Below are 10,445 nucleotides of genomic sequence, written 5' to 3'. Positions count from 1 at the left end.
CTTGTCATGGTAGACAACTCTTTCTGCATATTTCTTGTCTCCACCCTCTGATCCTGTAATTACAGAGGAACTGCCATATCCACTTGACATCCAGGAGGGTTCTGGGTGTAACACCCACCTCGTCCAGCAAGGAAGATGCAACGTTGTCGGATTCTTCTCAACAGCCTTTATTGCAGGAACACCTCATTGTTGGTACAGGGGACCCTGAGGAACAAAGGCACCAGCCTTATATACAAGACAGGCTGTGGCTGTAAACTTGTCCTCTGGGGATTGGTGGAGCATGAAATACCTTATTAGCATGAATATCACCCTGGCCTTGTAGATGCCAACACATGTGCTGTAAAGGTTGTATACCACAAACGACCACTAGATGTCAGCGCCGTCTTTATCTATATGTGCCACTCCCTACATCTGGGTATTGTAGTCTTACCCACAATGTTGTGTGGGCCGTGCATCAATCATTGACTTGACTCCCATGTCTTTACCTAATTTTCTATTATTAGTATTATTTGATAATTTCATATATTTATATAATGTTATTTGTTCATATTGGCCCCAGCCCATCTGTGTGTGTGTGTGTGTGTATGTATGTCTCTATCTATCTATCTATCTATCTATCTATCTATCTATCTATCTATCTATCTATATCTTCTGCAGTATACTCAGGGTAGACACATTAAGGTTGGTGACCTAAGAGGGGTTTGTTTTCATTGCCTTTATTCAGGTGACCTGAGTCTCTACTATGTGCCTGGTGAAGATGTATATAGTTATCAACCAAGTGGACAATGATAGTTGTTGGCATTTTGGCCGAGAGTAACTGATTAGAAATTACATGAGGCCTGGCTTAGTGCCCCATGCCTGTCATCCTAGCACACATACCCGAGGCAAGAAAATAGCGTTCATGCCCAACCTGGACTACACAGCTGGATATGGTCACAAAATGAACATATATGAATGTGGTGATTACTGTGTATGTAATTTATGAAGATGAATGTATGAAGGACAAGTCAATGGTTGAAGAAGGCCTGAGAAGTTCTCTTTGTTAGGAATTATCTGAGCTCCAAACAAAGGATGAGAAATCACACCATGAGAAGAATTGATAGTTCTGCAGATGGCAGAGACATGTGTCAACACTCTAGAATTGAGACAAATAAGAAGAGTTCTATAGGTAAGACCAAAGGAATGTGGGAGACTGGTCAGAATTGTTGGTAGGCCTAGGTGTACTGGGTGGAAGACTTGCTAGTGTTTGGAGTCTAAAGAATTTAAGCCAGTAGTGCACAGTCAAATGAAACTCTGGAATCAGCATCGCATTGTGATGTTTTGGATTTAATTTTAAGTTTGGTGAGATGGCTCAGAGGGTAAAGGCACTTGGCTCCAAGCATAAGTCCAATTTCTGAGTCCCACATGGCAGCAAGAGAGAACATTCCTGAGAATGGTTCTCTAAAATCCCCAGTGTGTGTGATACACACACACACACACACACACACACACACACACACACACACGACACACACACACGACACACACACACACAGAGAGAGAGAGAGAGAATAATATATAGTAACAGTAACACACACAGATATACAAAATACATATTATATGAGCTTTAAAAATTGTCTGGATTAATTATGGAATAATTATGAATTATTACTTTAGGAAAGCTAGAACATTTTTGTGAATATCTGAAAACATCACAGGTCTTTGTGTTCCTTCTTCCTAATGGGGCCAGGTTTTGGTTGAAATGACTCTGTAGCACCAAAGAGGCCATTTGGACAAGACCCTGGACAGTCCCTGGATAGTCTTCAATCTTTCCTTTCTTTACTCAGCTGCTTCATGCCCTCAGAAAAGTGCACTTCAAGACTCCTGATGGAAGTGAGATTATGTTTGATTCCAATGGAGATTTGGTGACAAATTTGACATTTTTCAAGGGCAGAAGACCCCCTATCGTGTATTTCACTTGGTCCATGTAGGCATGACAGACCCTCAAGCTTCTTCAGGGAACAAAATGATGGTCCAATTGAAGAAGGATCTCCAAGTGAGTTCCCTGAATGTAGAGGTAACTGTTGTCCTAGTATGTCAAAGCTTGGGAAAAGTCCATGTCCAAGGTTAATCATGTCTACTTGTGCATGAAGTATGGCTCTGGATTGGGTCAGTGAATTATAACTGACTATGCTTTTTACCTTATAAGAGACCTTTATCTGAATAATACCTACTTACCAGTAAAAATGTATATATCAGAGCTGGGGTTGGAGAGATGTCTCAGTGGATAAAGTATTTTCTATGTAAGCACAAGGTCCAGGCTTTGGATCTCCAGAACACTTGTACATGTTAACTGAGCAATGTAGCCCACCTGTAACTTCATTCCTGGAAGGTGGAGAGAATGAAATGCCCAAAGCAAGTTAACTAGTAAGCCTAGCTGTGTCAGTTATTTATGGGTTTTATTTTGAGCCTCAGTGTGCCTAGTAGAAAAGCAATAGAGGATGATTCCCAACATTAACCTTGGGTCTACACATGCACTCATACATACATGCACAGGATCCCACATGAATATAAAAGCGTGTGAGCACACCGCGCACATGCACGCACACACACACACACACACACACACACACACACACACACATATATATATATATATATATATAAAAACATCATACCCCTTGTGTAAAATGGGGGCAAAGTCCATATTAGACTCACAAAATAGAATCAGAGTGTTCACCTGGTGGTGTTTTGAGAGTATTATCATTGTTTTCTGGGCCTGCTCTGTGAAGAGGAAGACAGTGACCCACTAAACCAACACCTTCCTATGGGCCACCTAGGAAATAGACTCAGCAGACACTCTCAGGTTACTTGCTGTGATAGATTTCCCAGCCATGACAAATAGCTGAGAAACAGTGTGAAGTGAAAAAAGGTTTTTATTGACTCCTGGTGTGTGAGGTTCAAGGCCAGATGGATCCATTTCTTTGTGTGTGTGTGTGTGTGTGTGTGTGTGTGTGTGTCTGTGTGTGCATGTGTTGGAGGTAATATGTCTTAGCAGCAGACATGTGTGGTGGAAGAGGTTTCCCAATTCCTGGGGCCCAGTGAGTGGGAGATGGGTCAATAGATAAATAGTCAAACATATTTCATTTTACAAGTGCATAGCCCCTTGGATTTGCTTCCTCTAGTACCTATATCCTATTTCCACTCTCTACAACAGTTCATCAAATTATGAATTCACTGAGGAATTCACTGATCAGTTCAGGTGCAACAAGATCTAATGATTCTTCAAATCCCACCATCTGGCAACCTTTGGTCCAACACAAAACTCTGGGAAACATTCGAGGTTCAAGTGCCAATGTTTACTAAGAAAATAATCATATGTTTTGAGATAGGCATGTCTATGTGTGCAGTGTGGTGCATAGAAATAGCTCAGTTTCCTGTCCTATGTCAGTAGATAAAGAGTTCTGTTCTCTGTAACTCCATTTAACTTAGATCAGGTGGCATCTTCAGTTTCATTAAGGTTCCGCATGAGAATGAGATGACTACTGTTGGATTTGTCAAGCATAAAGGATACACACTAAATGTTCAGAGGATTCTTTTGGAGTACTTTTTAAGGGGCTTGATTTGAGGAGGATTTTTTGCTCCCTTCTGTTGTGGCAGAGATCTCAGGATTCTACACTTTCATCTTGATAATCCTTGCCTGGAGATAGAGATGTGCTAAGAAAAACTGAATCAGTTTTTGAGGTTCTCTCATATATTAGAGGTCCACTCACTGTACTATGAAAGTGTGTGTGTGTGTATGTGTGTGTGTGTGTGTGTGTGTGTGTGTGTGTGTGTGTGTATGTGTGCGTAAGTTAAGGGAGTAAGTACCTACAAATTTTCTCTTTTTCAAGCTTTAGTATTAGAGTTTAAGCAAAACAACAGGGCAGTCAAACTGTAAGTTCCAACAGGTTCAAGGAGGGAGATGGGGAAGAGGACAAAAGACAGCCATGTCTTCCGAGTTAGGCATGGAGGCCAGCAAACAGGCAAAGTCTACACAGAGCATTGGAGAAAGAGGATGTTGAGAGTATCAAAGGAAGAATGCCCAGGCTATTGTCTGTATCCAAAAGAAAGAAAAAAATACAGAAAAAATAAGAATAAGCACAATGGTGGTTTTCTGAGTAACTGAGACAAGCAGGCTGACTGAACACAAGGGCATGGCAGCGCTTCTGTAATGTCTGACAATACTACAATTGCTTTCATTGTTCATTTTACATGTGTGTACTTTGTCTGCATGCATTTGTATATTATGTGTGTACCTGGTGCCTGTATAAGGCAGAAGATGGAACTGGATCCTCTGAAACTGGCGTTATACTGTGAGGTTATGTGTGGTTGCTGAGAATTGATCCCTGCTTCTCTGGAGCAGCAGCATGTACTCCTGACAGCTGAGCCATCACTCTAGCCCTTTACCTTCAATTTGATGTAGAAGCCATAGGGAGTTTGGAAAGATAGCATATCACACTGTTTAGCAAAGTTTTTGAAGCGTTTAGCCAAGGAAACTGATATTTAGCTCTTCCTTTATTACACACAATGGTATCTCTACAGTCTGGTATCACTTTGGACAGTAATGTTTACTGAAAGTCTTCTCCTCTAGTGGGCTGAGAGGAAATGGTTTTGTTCTGCTTCCTCAGGGTGAGGTCAAGCACCTGTATCCCTGGAGAACCTGTAGTAACACTGTGCTCACTGTTACTAGGTGCCCACCTCCATCTGCAGTGAAAGTTGCCTTCCAGGGTTCAGCCAAGTGCCCAGACTGGGAGCCCCCCACTGCTGTTTTGATTGTAGTCCATGCCCTGACGGACAATTTGCAGACCAAAGAGGTAAGGGCAGATGGACCTGGAATCGGAGGGACCCACAGGGCACTATGAGCCTCCTGTATTTCTCCATTGTCTTAGCTACCTATTTTTTTTACCATTGTGGAAAAACACCATGACCAAAACAGCTTCTAGAAGAAAAGGATTGAATTGGGGGCTTACTTAAAGTTTCAAAGTCCATGACCATAATGACAGGAACCATGGTGGCAGCCAGGCAGCAATGGCACTAGAGCAGTAGGTGAAAGTTTACATTTTGAGCCATAGGCAGCAGGCAGGTAGTGATGTGGAGAGTAGGCATGGTGTGGAATTTTGAACTCTCAAAGACCCCAGTCAGAAACACATCTCCTCTAAGAAGGCTACACTTCCTAATTTATCTCCTATAGTCTACTGACTAGGAACTAAAATCATTCAAATAGATGAGCTATCTGGATGAGCTATCTACTGAGATGAAAAGCACCACACCCACCTACTGAGATGTTACAGTCTCTACTTTCCTGTGAACTTTTGGTAGGAATAACATTGAGAATGCTACTCTTATAATTGTTTTTTGGTAAGTGCTTTATTGAGACAGACAAGTGCATGCATCATAATTGCACTGCCTAATGAAATGTACACTAGCAAATACTGCATACCCTTTGGCCCCTGATCAAGAAACATAACATCACAGGTGATAGTGGGGCAGGCCTTGAATCCCAGAATTGGGAGTTAGAGGCTACCCAATCTTTATAAGTGAGTTTGAAAGCAGCCTGGTCTACAGAGTGAGTCTCAGAACAGCAAAGGATAAACAGAGAAAAATGGAAAAAACAAAAAAATAAAAAAACCATGGCATAAGCTATTTCTACAAAGCTTCTACTTGTCTTGAAAAAACACCGTGACTTCCATGGGGACTGATGAATTTCACTTGCTTTTTAAACCTGTGTAAGAGGGATTGCATGGTGGATGCGCTTCTGCAACTTTGTCTTTCACTGTATTAGATTCATCCTAGTGGTTGGATGGCAACAGACCACCAAATTTGGGGCTGTTTTTCTACAGAACCCACTCCTTTATATGCTGAAAGCTGGAAAAGAAAAGCCAAGATGCCATTAGGGTTTGTTATAATGTGTGTGTGTGTGTGTGTGTGTGTGTGTGTGTGTGTGTGTGTGTGTGTGTGTTTCTTGCTTTGTTGTTTAGCTATTTTTTCATCTTTACTAACTTGGGTATTCCTGATTTACATTTCCTTTTTTTTTGTTTCAGAATACCATTTATTTTTTTTAATCTTCATTAACTTGAGTATTTCTTATTTACATTTCAATTGTTATTGCCCTTCCCAGTTTCTGGGTCAACATCCCCCTAACCCCTCTCCCTCCCCTTCTTTATGGGTGTTCCCTTCCCCATCCTCCCCCCATTACCACCCTCCTCCCAACAATCACCTTCACTAGGTGTTCACTCTTGGCAGGACCAAGGGCTTCCCCTTCCACTGGTGCTCTTACTAGGCTATTCATTGCTACCTATGAGGTGGGAGCCCAGGGTCAGTCCATGTATAGTCTTTGGGTAGTGGCTTAGTCCCTGGAAGCTCTGGTTGGTTGGCATTGTTGTTGATATGAGGTCTCGAGCCCCTTCAAGCTTTTACAGTCCTTTCTCTGATTCCTTCAACGGGGGTCCCATTCTCAGGTCAGTCCTTTGCTGCTGGCATTTGCCTATGTATTTGCTGTATTCTGGCTGTGTCTCTCAGGAGAGATCTACATCCGGTTCCTGTTGGCCTGCACTTCTTTGCTTCATCCATCTTATCTAGTTTGGTGGCTGTATAAGTATGGGCCATATGTGGGGCAGGCTCTGCATGGGTGTTCCTTCTGCCTCTGTTTTAAACTTTGCCTGTCTATTCCCTGCCAAAGGTATTCTTGTTCCCCTTTTAAAGAAGGAGTGAAGCATTCACATTTTGATCATCCTTTTTGAGTTTCATGTGTTCTGTGCATCTAGGGTAATTCGAGCATTTGGGCTAATAGCCACTTATCAATGAGTGCATACCATGTGCGTTTTTCTGTGATTGGGTTACCTCACTCAGGATGATATTTTCCAGTTCCATCCATTTGCCTATGAATTTCATAAAGTCATTGTTTTTGATAGCTGAGTACTATTCCGTTGTGTAGATGTACCACATTTTCTCTATCCATTCCTCTGTTGAAGGGCATCTGGGTTCTTTCCAACTGCTGGCTATTCCAAATAAGGCTGCTATGAACATAGTGGAACATGTGTCTTTGTTATATGTTGGGGCATATTTGGGTATATGCCCAAGAGAGGTATAGCTGGGTCTTCAGGTAGTTCAATGTCCAATTTTCTGAGGAACCTCCAGACTGATTTCCAGAATGGTTGTACCAGTCTGCAATCCCACCAACAATGGAAGAGTGTTCCTCTTTCTTTCTCCACATCCTCGCCAGCATTTGCTGTCACCTGAGTTTTTGATTTTGGCCATTCTGACTGGTGTGAGGTGAAATCTCAGGGTTGTTTTGATTTGCATTTCCCTTATGACTAAAGATGTTGAACATTTCTTTAGGTGTTTTCAGCCATTTGGCATTCCTCAGCTGTGAATTCTTTGTTTAGCTCTGAACCCCATTTTGTAATAGGGTTATTTGTCTCCCTGCGGTCTAACTTCTTGAGTTCTTTGTATATTTTAGATATAAGTCCTCTATCTGTTGTAGGACTGGTAAAGATCTTTTCCCAATCTGTTGGTTGTCATTTTTTTCTAACAACAGTGTTCTTTGCCTTACAGAAGCTTTGCAGTTTTATGAGATCCCCCTTTGTCGATTCTTGATCTTAGAGCATAAGCCATTGGTATTTTGTTCAGGAAATTTTCTCCAGTGTCCATGTGTTCCAGATGCTTCTCTACTTTTTCTTCTATTAGTTTGAGTGTACCTGGTTTGATGTGGAGGTCCTTGATTCACTCGGACTTAAGCTCTGTACAGGGTGATAAGCATGGATCGATCTGCATTCTTCTACATGCTGACCTCCAGTTGAACCAGCACCATTTGCTGAAAATGCTATCTTTTTTCCATTGGATGGTTTTGGCTCCTTTGTGCAAAATCAGGTGACCATAGGTGTGTTCATTTCTGGGTCTTCAATTCTATTCCACTGGTCTCTCTGTCTGTCTCTGTACCAATACCATGCAGTTTTTATCACTATTGCTCTGTAATACTGCTTGAGTTCAGGGATAGTGATTCCCCCTGAAGTCCTTTTATTGTTGAGGATAGTTTTAGCTATCCTGGGTTTTTTGTTATTCCAGATAAATTTGCAAATTTTTCTGTCTAACTTTCTGAAGAATTGGATTGGCATTTTGATGGGGATTGCATTGAATCTGTAGATCACTTTTGGTAAAATGGCCATTTTTCCTATATTAATCCTGCCAATCCATGAGCATGGGAGATCTTTCCATCTTCTGAGGTCTTCTTCAACTTCTTTCTTCAGAGGGTTGAAGTTCTTATTGTACAGATCTTTTACTTGCTTGGTTAAAGTCACACCGAGGTACTTTATATTATTTTGGACTCTTATGAAGGGTGTTGTTTCCCTAATTTCTTTTTCAGCTTGTTTCTCTTTTGTGTAGAGGAAGGCTACTGATTTATTTGAGTTAATTTATACCCAGCCACTTTGCTGAAGGTGTTTATCAGCTTTAGTAGTTCTCTCAGGAACTTTTTGGGATCCTTAAATATACTATCATATCATCTGCAAATAGTGATATTTTGACTTCTTCTATTTTCCGATCCGGTAATCCCTTGATCCCTTTTTTTTTGTTGTCTGATTGCTCTGGCTAGAACTTCTATATTGAGGGGCTGGGGTTGCTCAGTGGTAGAGCTTACCTTGGGGTTCGGTCTCGAAAAAAAAAAAAAAAAAAAGAAGTATATTGAATAAGTAGGGAGAGAGTGGGCAGCCTTGTCTAGTCCCTGATTTTAGATGGGATTGCTTCAAGTTTCTCTCCATTTAGTTTAATGTTAGTGACTGCTTTGCTGTATATGGCTTTTATTATGTTTAGTTAAGGGCCTTGAATTCCTACTCTTTCCAGGACTTTTATCATGAAGGGGTGTTGAATTTTGTCAAATGCTTTCTCAGCATCTAATGAAATGATCATATGGTTTTGTTCTTTCAGTTTGTTTATATAATGGATTACCTTGATGGTTTTCCATATATTAAACCATCCCTGCATGTCTGGGATGAAGCCTACTTGATCATGGTGGATGATTGTTTTGATGTGCTCTTGGATTCAGTTTGCCAGAATTTTATTGAGTATTTTTGCGTAGATATTCATAAGGTAAATTGGTCTGAAGTTCTCTTTCTTTGTTGGGTCTTTATGTGGTTTAGGTATAAGAGACATTGTGGCTTCATAGAAGGAATCAGGTACTGCTCCATCTGTTTCAATTTTGTGGAATAGTTTGGATAGTATTGGTATGAGGTCTTCTATGAAGGTCTGATAGAATTCTTCACTGAACCCATCTGGACCTGGGCTCTTTTTGGTTGGGAGACCTTTAATGACGGCTTCTATTACGTTAGAAGTTATGGGGTTGTTTAACTGGTTTATCTGTTCCTGATTTAACTTCGGTACCTGGTATCTGTCTAGGAAATTGTCCATTTTCTGCAGATTTTCCAGTTTTGTTGAATATAGGCTTTTGTAGTAGGATCAGATGATTTTTTGAATTTCCTCTGAATCTGTATTTATGTCTCCCTTTTCATTTCTGATTTTTTTCATTTGGACACACTCTCTGTGTCCTCTCATTAGTGTGGCTAAGGGTTTATCTATCTTGTTGATTTTCTCAAAGAACCAACTTTTGGTTCTGTTGATTCTTTGTATGGTCCTTTTTGTTTCTACTTGGTTGATTTCAGCTCTGAGTTTGATTATTTCCTACCTTCTACTCCTCCTGGGTGTATTTGATTGTTTTTGCTCTAGAGCTTTGATGGGATTATTATTTCAAGCTGCTGATATCTCTTTCCTGTTTCTGTTTTTGGACCAATTATATGGTCACTTTGGAGAAAGTTCATGAGGAGTGAGAAGAAGGGTATATCCTTTTTTTAGGATAGAATGTTCTATAAATATCTGTTAAGTCCATTTGGTTCATGACTTCTTCTTAGTCTGTCTATGTCTCTGTTTAATTTTGTTTCCATGATCTGTCCATTGATGAGAGGGGTGTTGAAATCTCCTACTATTATTGTGTGAGGTTCATGTGTGCTTTGAGCTTTAGTAAGGTTTCTTTTATGTATGGAGTTGCCTTTGTATTTGGAGCATAGATATTTAGGATTGAGAGTTCATCTTGATGGATTTTTCCTTTGATGAATATGAAGTGTCCTTCCTTATCTTTTTTTGATGACTTTTGGTTTAAAATCGATTTTACTAGATATTAGAATGTCTACTCCAGCTTGCTTCTTCAGACCATTTGCTTAGAAAGTTGTTGTCCAGTCTTTCATTCTGAGGTAGTGTTTGTCCTTGTCTCTGAGGTGTGTTTCCTGTAGGCAGCAGAAGGCAGGGTCCTCATTGCGTATACAGTTTGTTAATCTATGTCTTTTTATTGGACAGTTGAGACCATTGATGTTGAGAGATATTAAGGAATAGTGATTGTTGCTTAATATTATATTCGTATTTGGATGTGAGAGTATGTT

This window comes from Rattus rattus, chromosome 18, assembly GCF_011064425.1.
Source record: "Rattus rattus isolate New Zealand chromosome 18, Rrattus_CSIRO_v1, whole genome shotgun sequence".
NCBI classification, from domain to species: domain Eukaryota; kingdom Metazoa; phylum Chordata; class Mammalia; order Rodentia; family Muridae; genus Rattus; species Rattus rattus.
The sequence above is the reverse complement of the archived record's forward strand: the minus strand, read 5'-3'. Positions refer to the sequence as shown.